Source organism: Corapipo altera, unplaced genomic scaffold (genome assembly GCF_003945725.1).
Source record: "Corapipo altera isolate COAL_440 unplaced genomic scaffold, ASM394572v1 1, whole genome shotgun sequence".
NCBI lineage: Eukaryota > Metazoa > Chordata > Aves > Passeriformes > Pipridae > Corapipo > Corapipo altera.
Genome location: NW_020884873.1, coordinates 34,818,310 through 34,831,680, shown reverse-complemented (window position 1 = coordinate 34,831,680; position 13,371 = coordinate 34,818,310).

Genomic DNA, 13,371 nt, shown 5'->3' with positions numbered 1-13,371 from the left:
AAACTGATGGGGAAGATCTCACAGAAGACAAGTTTGAGTTAAGAGAGGAACTGAGGAGATAAGACAGTTCCTTGGAGATGTGAAGGTTTTAACTGAAAATATGTGCCGGACTAGCTGTAATAAGAGACCAACTCAGTTAAACAAGGAATTTCATTGAATTCAAATACAATGAGCAGAGGACCATGGAAGGTGGAAATTCAGATAACACCAAAGAACAGTGTCAACAGATAGGGATGAAAGTAGATGAGATACACCAGTCAGCTGACAGAATAAATGCATAAGTAGTAAAAGATTTGCACTAACAAAAGTTCTGACTACTTAAAAGAGTATGGCTATTGACACAGGTGATTGGTGTTTGGTTCAGAGCTGTAATTTCTGTTGAATTTTTTCTTTTGTTACAGTGATGACTGATCCAAAAAGTCACTGCCAGCTGCCAGTGTATTGCTTGTGCAAATGATATGAGTGGCAAAGATTGAAAAAGCTTGCCTGGAAAAAGGAAAACAGGATAGAAAATGGTTATATCCTGTCAAATTGACTGAGCCGGACAAATTTCTTCCTGGTATTTAAAGGACTAATCTCAGTAATTTCAGCATTTTAAAGATCATCTTTGTGATGTCCTTGTGTCCTATCAGTTAGCGAGTAACATGCTAAAAACCAATCCTTCTATTTCTGAGCTCCTTATTTAAGCATTTTTGTCTTGATTATGAAACAACTTTGATAAAAAGTATAAGGTAGCTGTGTGTTCACTGTGCTAACTGCAGGACCTCACTAGCAAGAGATGAGACCATTGCTTGAATTTCTTATCTATGTTTAGAGGAGTTCTCAGATAAGCTTATTTTTAAAATCAGTATGATAAACTTTTCTCTTTCCATGTTAACATGTTTATTCCCACTGGTGGTCCAGATGCCTGCCTTAAGAACCTCATAAGAAATCTCATTTATCTTCTTTTTACCTGAAGCATGATATCCTTATGGAAGGAATGAGTTAAGTACAGCTACCATCGTTTTCTTCAATCAAAAATACTGCGATGTTGAAGCATATTCAAAGGCATCACCCCATCAGTCTGTTTTGTTTTCAGAAGAGATTACCAATAGAGAGAGAAAGAATGAATTTCTTACCAATGAGAAAGAAAATCCCTTGGAAGTCAGGTCTCGGTTTGGCATCTTCACAGTTTTGTTACTGAAGACTCTGATCTTCAAACTGGAGTCATACCTGTTGCTCTCTGTGCACAGAACATGTCTTAGTCTTGGCATGAGTCTCCATGACCAGTGGTATCTCCAAAGCTGATAGCTTTAAGACTGCAGAGGCTTGTGAGGATGTGACAGTTGGAAACTTGAAACTTGTGCAAACTTTACATTGCCTAGTCTGTTGGTTTTAATGTTAACTATTTCTTACTTGGAACTATTAAAGTTGCCGAGGAACAGCTTATATTTCTGGCTTCCTTGCCAGAAGACTCACTCTTCTTTCCTCCATCACATCACAAACTAATGCCTGATCCTGAGGGGAGGGACTGAGAGGCTCCATAGAAAAATGGCAGCCAAAACTGGATTGCCATCAATTCAGAGAGAGCAGAGAGAGCAGTCTGGTTTTGATCAGCCTCTCTCATAAGAAAACATGAAGAGGACAGGAGTATTAAGTGCATAGTACTGCTGGCATGTACATGTACAAAGACCTGGTTTCTGGAGTACATCATAACTATTACTTGCAGATTTACTTACTGAACATCTCTTCATGCCTCCTTGCTTGGCGTAGCATAATATGGTACTACCTTACCACTAAAATGACCCCCAGAGTCTGCACAAGGTTCCGTCCTAAAACAAATGAGGAAAGAGAAACATTTGTCTTAGAACAGAGTGATTTAAATATCTCCTTTCAAAATATGAAGTTAATAATGTCTGTTACAACTGCATGCACCATAATATCTTAAAATTTGAAGCAGTTATGTGTTGCCAAAGTCTCAAAGAGAATGTATTGAACTGATGAATGGAGTAGCACAAACCCCTCCCTCTTTACAGAGTTAAGAGTGGGAAGCAAGTTCTTGAAGTGCTAAACTGCAGTCTGATAGCAGTAGCTGTTTCTCCCAGTTTAATTTCACTTTAATCAGCTCAATTCAAACAACTAGGTCAAATTTGGAAATGGGTTAGGAATTGAAAAAGTTTTGGGGTTTTTTTTCTTTCCATACACAGGATAGACCTATGAAGGTAAAATCCACTGTTATCTAAAAGGTGAAGGCAGTGGCAACCAGAAACAATCCGTTGTCCTCTTTGTTAACAAAATGTATTTCATGGATTTTTCCAATACATTTAAAACAGATCTAATATAAGAATTATTTCAAATGCCATTTTCTGCACTTGGCAATTTTCTGCACATTACAGCACTTTGCATCCAAACAGAGCTCTTGGCAAACTAATTAAGTGCTACATAATAAGAAAATGTATGCAGACATTTTCAGATAAAATGTAACCATTTAGCATCTAATAAGCTATAGAATCTTAACTATGAAAAATGTATTCCCTAGTTCTAAAAGGTTGCCAATCGTTGTGAAGTGACTATATTTAATTGCAAACAAACATTTAAATAATTGCTAATGAAGTAACAATAATCTTTTAGAAGAGATAAATATAGATGCAAAATCAGGCTTAAAACATAGGTTTTTGTTTATTTAAGTCATTATTAAAAAGAAGTCACTTTTGACAGAAATCATTCCTCCTGTAATCAGACTTAGGAGAGGCAGTAAGTAGTATGTGCTTTGAGATGCACAAGTTGGATTTCTTTTCTGAGATTTAGGTAACTAAAATATTGAGGTCTACCACAAGAGTAAATAACCTGGCTTTCATGTGCAATCAGGGAAGACAAAATAGGCAGGCCTAGCAGGAGAACCATTCTGTCCTAAAAGAGGTCACGTAAGTTGCTATGTGGTAGTGACAGCGCTTGCTACCAGAGCATAGGAAAACTTCTTAGGCTTAGACGTCTGGTGTTTCATGGGGGTTTTTTTAAGTTTACTTTAAACATCTCAAAATGGAGATGAGAGAGCTACAGTAAATGCAGTTGACATTGCTATTGCCATGTGTTGATGGTGCTGCAGTTTTTCTGAGTTCCCCTAACAGCATCTTCTTTGTGGTTTTTGTTTGTTTGTTTGTTTGCTTGCATTTTGGACCTTTATATGTCCTTTGCAAGGGGCTTACTCTAAGGCTTGCCTGTTCTCCCCTCCTCCCCCCTCCCTCGGAGATCATGTTTAAATATTTATTTGTTGTACCCTGTGTCTGCAAGGGATAACATGCTGTGACTTCCTTGTTGTCATGGCATTAGTCTAAATAATTAGACAAAGAGTTAAGAGATCTACAGTTACTGTTAGTGTAGAACACTGAGCTCTTTTTGAACTTTAAATTCTCCTTGCTACTGATCTGCCTTGGTTTTCCATGGCTTCCCCAGTCTGGACAAGTATGTGACATTATTGTCTTCATGAACCCAACTGAACTAAACGTTTCCAGTCCTGCTACACTTATGTACACTCATCAAGAATTTTTCCATTTGTTTTTTATGTTACATTTAACTGCTACTTTTTCCCCAAATGTTTCAGCAAGGGTACAGTTACTTCTGATACGTACAACTTGGTGCCTGAATGCATATTTTTGTCATTTGAATTTCTCGTCTTTGAGGAAAATGAGAAAATACTATCTAGTAAGACTGAGTTCTTTCAAAGCCCCTACACATTCACACTCTCAGTAAAAAGACTTGAATTACTGAAATTAAGGGCTCACATCCTCAAAATCTTTCAAGCTTTGCATTACAGGATGTGGGAAAGAGAGAGGGAATCAGAAAGGTGGGTGGCTGCGACGAACATTTAAGATCTGGAAGCATGCAGATTGATTCCTGTATCCATCTGCAGCCTTGCATACTTCCTAACCTTTTAGGCCCTTTTTCATTGCTTTCCAGGATCTGCTTTAATGACTCTTGGAGTTCTTGTTTTTAGATAAATGAAAATCCAGAAAGAAAATATCAGTGTAGGTGTTCTGATTTGCCATATAATAAACTCTAATATACTCTAAGTATCTGCCAGTACTGTGTACTGATATCTGATTATAATTTCTGCCTGTACATGCTAAAAGACAAATACTTCAATTAATAAACTTAACAACCTCCAAGAGGAAACAGTATTCCATTGTTGTTTATCTCCCCTTCATATAAATAATTAAATTTATCCAAATGATGTGGTTTAAATTTACATTTTACTTTCACCCAGAAGTGCTGATTTTCCTCATATAGAAATTGCTAACTTCTTGTCTAAGAAACTTTCTAAATGTTCTCATGATGTTAAGGTGGGTTTCAGTCTGTTAATTAAGGAGTGTAAAAGAGACCTTAATTCAGGAAAACAAGTCATTGAAGTGTGAAATACTGATAGTCTTGTGTAAAAGTTGTTTTACATTATAGTTGAAGTGGCTTGAGAACAGAAGGGAGCACATAAAAAAATTAACCCATAATTAAGTAAAAACTTTAATATTCCACATATGGAAGATTTTTTTTCCACTACCAATATATTTTGTAATATAGTTAAAATAAATCTGATTATTTTATAGGGGAAAAAAGTATTATAATATCTAGCTTTTGCTTTTTCTTTTTAATAAACACTTAAACTTTCCCAAATTTAAATTGTGTTTATTTTTCAGAACTGGGTTTTTATGTGTATGACAACTTAACTGAGTAGGAACAGAGCATACATTTCCTTGGTGCATCTGTATTTGTAATACTTTGCCTCTCCTTATTTGACTTCAAATACCCAACAATTAAGTCTCATTGCCCCTGTGAGAAATAGCATTACCTGGCTTTACCGAGGAAAACAGGAATTGAGAGAAAATGGTCTGAAGGAGATCAAACAGTCCCTTCCAGTACCAGAAGTAAAGGACTCCGAGTTACTGGGTACTTCCATTTTCTCAGCTGTAGAATGTTCTTTAATGTGCCAGGCAGTATCAAAAACATACGTACTTCATAAGCATACAGAAAAACTCTTGGCATGTTTTCTCCAACAGAATGTTTGGTTTAAAAGTCTTTCAAACAAGCAATCAGTGATCTGATTGTGCCTGATGCTTAATATAGGTAGCAATTCCAAAATGGGGAACCATGTAATTTTATCTTTGTCTCTAAGGTGGCAATGTTTTGGCTTCTTTCTAGTGTGACTTTCTCAACTACAACTTTGTTGCAAGTTGTCGTTAGAGGCATTGCATTTCATTCTTAACCCGTGTTGCAAATAGTTTTGCACTGGAAACTCCAAGACTGTTGTGTATTATTTCTATATTTTGCATCACTGATTATTGTTAATACAGTCTTGGTAAACGCAGTCACACATTTCATTTTAAACTCTGTTGTGTGTTGGCAGTTGTTTTTTAAATAAATTTGTTCATAAATGAGTGGGTGGTGAAGGGCAAGAACGATCGAGCAGAACGTTAGTTTAACTTTGGTGAATCTGTAATGAGGTTCCCAGTGTTTCTTTGAGGTCAATTTCTGCGTGGAGTAATTGTCTTGGAGCCTGTTTCCATTTAGAAGGAAAAGAGCTTCCAAGTTAAAGTGCAGAGCCAAGGCAGGCACTGTTGGTACTCTAAAAGCCCGTGCCCGCTCTGCCTCTCGGGCTGAGGCTGTAACAATCCCCTTGAACACGGGACTGTGCGGTGACATCCCAGCGCCATCCTGTTGCTGGTGCCGCCGCGGCCCCGGGCGGTGGCGCCTCTCCTGCCCCACCGGGCCCTGCCGCTACGTGCGTTCCCAGCGGAAAAGCCCCCGCTAGCGGGCGTCTGCTCCCTCCCGGCCCGCTTGCGCCTCCCGTGGGCCCCGCTCCAGCCGCTGCGCCCCCGATCGAGAGCGACAATAGCGGCTCTTCCCAACGCCCCGCGCACCGCCCGGCGGGATAGCGGGCGGGGCCGGGCTGTGAGGAGCGGCCTCGCGCCGCCCCGCGCCATCTTGGGCCCGCGCCGGGGGCAGCGCTCCCCCTCCCTCTGCAAGATGGCGGCGGCCGAGTGAGTGACATGCCCGGTCACGTGGGCGCGGAGCCCCTCTCCCCCCGCGTTACACGCTCTCCATGGCTCAGCCGGACACACGGGCGGCGGCGGCGACGGACGGACGGACGGATGGAGCCGCGGCGGGAGCGGGGCCGCGGCGGAGCGCGGCGCCTTCTTTGTCTGCGGCCTCGGCAAGGCGAGCGCCTTCCCCTCCCCGACCCTTCAGCGCCCTCGATAGAGGGCTCGGCTTCTTCTTCCCTGCCAGGAGAGGCGGCAAGGGCTCCTCACTGGGGCGGCCGGGGCGGGGGTCCTTCCGCGGCCCTTTCGCCCCCGCCGGCGACACAGCGCGACCTCGGGCGAGCGGAGCTGGCTCTGGCGCGCCCCGGCCCGTGGCCGCCGGCTCTGCGGGCAGCGGGCGGGACGGCCCCGCGGGACGGCGGGAGGTCAGGGCGGGCCGGTGGCCGCCGCCTCTCCGCCCCGCACCCCCTTCCTCCGCGGCTGCCCGGGCCGGGCCGGTGGGGCCGCGCTGCGGGGAGGGGCGGCGCGGGCAGGACCTGTGCCTCGCCGGCCCCGCGGGGGTGGGCAAGGGGGGCGGCTGGGGGGATCGGGGGTTGGAAAGTGTCTGTCTGCTGCGTTTCTGCCCCCCCCCCCCCCCTTCTCTCCTTTCTTCCCTCCCTCCTTCCCCTCCCCGCCCCATCTGTTACAGGCTTGCGGAACTGTAGCTGTTTGAAATTAAACGTGATCTTTACTGTACCAGCTGGGGTCTGTAATGTATCTGATAAATGAAGCTCTTCCCGTCGGTTTCAGGTCATGCAAGGAAAAGGGCAAAGCTGGAGAGGGAGCTGGGCGGGGTTTCCCTTTGCTTTTCACAGTCAGGCGAGAGGAGTCTGGTTGATGTCTGCAACAGATAAAGGAGACGAAGATCATCGAAAGACCCCAGAGCCCTTTTGTCTTTCTGCTGTTTTTCCTTCTAATTTCACGTATCGCTTCTGTGTTGTCTGCCTGCTTGTTTCCCCCTTCAGAAGGGGTCGGGAGCACCAGGGCCCTGGCTGAGGTAGTAGTTTGTGCTGTTGGTCGGGTTGTGACATTGCCCGCTGTGGAGATAACTGCGCAAGCTACTGCCTTGCTAGTGCTGGTGATGATCAGCTGCAGATGAAGACAATGACAATGGGAATCCCCTTTGTTTTCCAAGATTGCATGCTGCTGAGGTGGCAACAATTCCTTCTCCTAGTTCGGCCGGAGGAATCTAGCCTTGGCCACAGAGACGAGTGGTGGTGTTTGACCACATCAGTAGGATGCCACTTCTCTCACAGAGCTGGATGAAAAACCATTACTTTCACGCTGGCTGGGGGGCACCTGAATTTGGGCTGAAGAGCAAGTGTCTGCATTTCTTCTCAGACCTTATTATTCACATGACATCCTTGAAAGAGGTGGATTTTGTGTTTTGTGAAGATGGAAATCAGTGACAGACTTGTATTTTGTATGTTCTAATATACAAACCTTGTTTGTGTAGTATTAAGTGCTTTTGTCTGAATAGTAAAAAGTCTTGAATATTTATCTAAGAAAAGCAAAAATATGTACTTACCACTTTCCTACACTGGTAAGAGTCCTTTTCGGTATAGTTGCCATTGTGCTGCTTGGTGCTAACAGTTTTTTAGGTGAACTTTTGAGATACCTTTCCTGTATGTTTTGACTTACTGTGAAAAGCAAACCCATGAATTTGCTATTGTGAATTAACTAAAACTGCTAATATATTTATAGGGATGGCTAAAGGTATCTTTTTCATATGAATTTTAATGTGTTGATCGTTATTATAATGGCTTAAACTTGGAATATATTAAAATGTTTACAATAAATGTGCACAACTGTCTGCTATGTTTTTAAAAATGAAAGTTAATTTTTCAGTCTTTTTAAGACCTATGAACAGGTTGTGGTTAATCTGTTGAGTTTATACTGAAAGTTAAAATTCTAGCTAAACACTTAAAATTAAGTTTGTGCCTTAGTAGTGCTTCTAATTCACAGTTCTAATGTATTTATAATATTGGGAAGAACATGGTGATATTTAACTGTCTCTTTTAATTTTTTGAACTCTGCGTGTTTAGAAGACATGCAGAGGTTGCTCTTGTACGTCTGCTGAATGTAAAGTGCCTTGCAGAACACAGAGAAGTTTAATCTGATGATGCTTCATTTCTGCCCTGTGCAGTGCGTTATTCTGGTAATTCAAGCTCTGTCATAAACTAAACTTTTTAAAAGCTAGGTGTTCTCATGCTCACTAATAAACTAACACATTAAGTATTCTTACTAGTAGGGGTTTTTTTGAAGTTAAATAGTGATCATAGTTGTTGACTGTCTGCAAATTTAAAGCATATCCTGTGTTTTTCCCAACTTAATTGAAGGGTCAAAAAGGATGCTATAGCTGCCTGCTTTTCACATCCTAACAGCATATCTCAAGCAGAGACCCTTGAGGTTTGATCTGGAAGTTAGGATGGTATTTTCGCAATCTACCGTTAGGCATCTATTTTAACTGGCCACCAGTCCCTCTCTCTTCAGTGGAGAAAGCAGAGATATATTGCTGATACAAATCACACTTTTAAGTACCTTAATATTATTTGATCTGAATTGGCCTTTCAAGGAGCTTGTCTCTGTATGTTAATTTTAAAGGAGGTGAAGGTCCTTCAGCTAAGCTAAGTGCCTGTAGGTGGGTTGCGTGAAATTGTCCTCCCTGTTGCTTTGCCTTATGCTCAGGCAACTCGGTAGGACTAGATCTTGGCTCCCTTTGTAGCTTTTTGGGTTTGAGGGAGAGAATCAGTGAGAGAAAATGTGTTCAAGTATACTGCCATTAAGCACTTAGTTGCTTTATTTTCTGTGTAAATTATCTCCTGTAAACTTCACTTGCCACCTGAACAGTTAGTTCTTTGTGCTCTGGATGGTGACTTCACAGTTCAGGAGAATGTTAAGAACCTGTACTTAAAGTAAGTAAGGTAGTGCTACTGAAATAATGCAGATGGGGGACTGCTGGTGAGATGATGTGTAATGCATGAGGTGGTTTGTCCTCATGTCCACATAGGTCTTGATTATGTATTGCTTGGTAGTGGGTTTTAGGTACGTACAAGTGAATTACTTCTTGGGGACTTGCATACAAGATGTTTAGCTTTGCTCTGGGGCTATCCATGCATTTCTTGGTTCAGAGCACTACTCAGTCTTGGATTCAGAATACAGATGTTGGTCCAGTCAAGTATCAGTCTTTACTGTTTAAGTCCGATTTCCTTAGCATACTTATATGAAGAAGGCTGCAACATCAGGCTTTGAGGCAAAAAGATTTAATTCTTCAGTGGAATGGAGAGCTTTATCTTAGTGAGGTTGTAAAAGTCAAAGCTGGTATTTCTGAATCTGTGAACACGGAAAATGGCAAGGGTAGCCCGTATCTTGCAAATTCAATGATTCTTTATTGTGATGTGATTAACTAGTTGGGAAAAAAATTGCATCATGCCAATTAAAAAAGCAGTACTGCTGGCACATTGTTGTCTATGGCATTGTCTCATGCTGAAGTTTTTTCCCCTCTATTCTTCAGAGGTTTTCACACAACTTCTTGTGTAAATTTGTGTAGAAACACTAAAACAGGCACATGGCTGAGTTGATGGAATTTCTCTGCGAAGTTACTTAGTTTATAGTGTCTCTATTGTGTATTGTTTGCTGTGCTGGGTGAAAGTGCTGCAAGAAATGTTCCTCTGTTGCTTTTCTGAGCACTTCTTTTGACTCACAGAATAATAAAAATGCATTGAGATTCACAGCATAGTCGATTAAGCTTTAGATGCTCTTATTCCCTGGTTTGATGTCTTTTTGCACTATTGTCTTACCTATTTTGTGAAGAACAGACACCAGCTGCTCACCCCTCCAGCTACTGTCTGTCTGTGCTGCTTCTAAAGATACTGGCATGCATCAACCTAAAATCTTAGATTCAAGATAGTTGCTTCCCTGCAGGGTGCAGTTGCCCTCTCTGTCACCAAGGAGAGTGCTGTGTTCTCGTGCTAGCAGAATTGACATTTGAGAACTTGTCTTCACTTGGAGCTGACTTGAGTCTTCTACTTTGGTAGGTCTTGAACCATGCACATAATAATGACTGAGACCTCACGCTTTACACTGGGAAGCAGCTTGAGACAGTAAGAGGAAATACCAGTTTCTAGAGAATTACATCTGTAAATGCAATTAAAATGCATCAGTGCATTAAATAAGTCATGTCTGCAGCTTTTCATTTGATATTTTCTCTGTAAGAATGAGTACTAAGTTAACATAAGGAAATGCTTACTCTAGTAATTACAAATGACAGTGGACCACATTCTTTAAATACTTTACTTGCATCTTCCACTATCCTGTGCTTAAGTGTTGCTCAATGAAATTATAAAAATTAGTTCTAGAACATTGCTTCTGGAGGAGGTTTTATATCTCATATGTATGTGTATGTACATGGTCTATGCCTCTACAGAGATTCTATAGCAGAAATAGAAGTGCTATTCAAAACAGAATTATGAATATTTGGGAAACTGGTCTTAAATATCCAGATTCCAGTTCTCTAGGATGTCTTGAATATTAACATTCTAATATATATTTGGGTCATAATTTATACAAATTTATAATTTTTTTTAGGAAAGTAGTCAATCTTTTTAGCTGAAAAACTGAGATTTTAGCTAAGAGTCTTTTAGCCTTGGAGCTACATTAATGTATAGGCTTTGTGAACTTCTGTCCGAAATGAACATGTGTCCTGCCACTGAAGGTGTTAGATGCAAGGAGAAATATAACAGAAAAAGTTACTTTACTGGGGATTTAGTGGAATCTCTGAAGTGAAAGGCTTACATTTAATGGAAAGGGTCAGGAGTGTTTCCTCAGGCATGGAAAGTGCTACATTACAGTGAAAGCTGCTGTGTTTGCTCTGGGAAGCAAATCTGAAGACTGGAAGTGAACTCTGTTTCTTCTCCCTGGTCAAGACTTTACCAGCAGAAAAGGCTCTCTTACCTGGCTTTCCAGTTTCTCTTCATAAGTCTGCTTATTTCTGTTGTCTTTTGTTTTCCTTGTACCTGAAGTTCTCATTCTTGCCTTATGAGTTTGTATACCCTGCAATCCAAGCAAAACTGCTTGTATCTTCTCAGTTTGCCTGCCTGTTTTAGGCTTCTGGTGAAGTTTTGCAGTGGCTGCAACAAAGAAGTATCTTGGTGCATGACAGTAGCTACATCCAGAACTTAGTGATGCCAGTGCATCAGAACACAAATGGAAAAAAAATCCAGTCTTGCACCTTCTTTCGTAAATGCTGGAAGTCTCTTGTTCCAGGCCACCTAAGAAAATAGCATCCATGATGCCTGGTTATCAGATCCCTTCCTGGTCCCTGATTACCTTATTACTGTTTTCCACCCTCTCCACACTGACTTTTCAAGCCAGGAACTGTTTTCAGCCACTTGAAAGAAGGTTGATGTTTTTTAAAAAAAATATGTACTTCTCACTTCCATGAAAATAGGTTTAAACATCTCATTGTTAAAGTAGTGTGATGTTTCCCAATCCCCCCTTTCACCTGAAGAGAACTTGGAGTATTCCTCATCCCATTTTGAAGGGTGCTTTGTCTATCCTCTGTTTCATCCTTTGCAAGAAGCGAGGATTTTGCTTAATATTTATCCAGCCTTGTCCCACAAAAATGAGATGAAGGAATTGGTATGAAAGTGTTGGCATTGAATGAGGCAAGAGCCTACCTTCTGTGTGAAGGATGTATTGGAAGAGAAGAGGGGATACTTTTGCTGATAGTTAACTTTGGAAGTACCACATTAGGAGGGACTGTTCAAATTACAACCCAGTGACCTGTGGTACATGTTCCTAGAAGGAGCATTACTTTGTTGCTGAGGCTTTTGACCAGAAAGGCAGGAGCATCTTTCATGTGCCACCTGCAAAGAAAAAGAGTAGATATGGAGGCAAATAAAATATGGCAACAGATTTTCAGCTCCTTTGAAATTTGCTTTTTTTTTCAACTCTGGTTTCTGGTTTATCTGGTAAAAATCAGTGTGGTTTGTGTGTGTGTTTTTTGCTGAGGCCTTGTGTTTCAGACTGAAGCTTGGTTTTCAGTCTAAAAAGGGTCTTGTTCCCTCCTGGAGTTTCTGCACCATGCTCTTAAAGGGGAGGTTGGTCCAGTTGAGGTGCTTCCAGAAGGAAGCTTCTGCAAGATTAAAATAAACCTAAAAATAGTATGTTTTAATTATTAAAATCTTTGCTTATGATAGTGAATTATATTTCAGTATTTGAAGTATTAAGTGGGACCTTTTTTCTTAGGTGTAAGTGAAAGCTATATCACTCTTGTCCAGGAAAGTTATACCCGAGATGAATTGTGGTTTTGTACAGTACCATGGGATTCATCAGGCAGTGGTCTGATGATCTTGGTGGGTCCCTTCCAACTCAGGATTGCTGCATCTAATTCTGGTCGCCTGATGGACCATTAATTTAGAATGGATATGTCTGATGTCTGAATCCATGTTACTGGGCAGTTTGTATCATGATGATGCAAAAACTTACTGCATGATGTTTTCTCTACAGTTCTCAGGCTAAGTAGAAGATAAATCACTTCCTTACCTACCTGCTTACCTTATTAGTGGCCAGTATCTACATATGCAATGAGCTGTACTGAATGTGCAATATCTGTAGTTTCAGAGGCTTTCTTTCCCAAGATGATAATTGTAAGTGCTATCAGGATGTACACGTGCATTGTCACAGTCCTTTTTATCCTATTTATCTTGTCATATTTATCTTGTGTCATGTAACCCTATCTGATTTACACGGTGATTTCAGTCAGATGCTGATATTTGGCAATGTAGAGATACAGTGTAGTGGTGTAACAACAATCATTTTAGCTACGATCATTGCTGGTGCCATCAGTATCATGGTGGCCTTTCATGCTGCAAAACCTGAATATGGGCCAAAGAAAGGCTTCTGTCAGCAAGGAATTCAGTGCGTGACTTTTGTATAACCTCATGTAAGTTTGGCTAGAACGCCTGGAGGAAGGTAGGTCTAAACTGGTATAAAGTGAGAGCTAGCACTGCTAAACACTTCAAATGTTTATAGGTGTGCCAGTCTGCCAGCTAAGATGCCATTATTTTCCAAGTCTCTCAGGTTTTTTTCCCTCTCTTGTGGCCTAACTTTTCCCTACTCCCCAGCTTCATGAATGTCTTTCTTCTTTCCAGCACCTGAAAGATTGATTTGTCGTCATGTTAGCCCCTGATGTTGTACATGGTCTGTCATGCGTCCCGTACCCAGCTGCTGCCTTTGCTACGTTAGTACGTGGTTATAGGATAGAGTAGAAAAGAAAATAGGGAAGGATGGCAGAGGAAAAAAGTGCTTAGGTTTACCAATC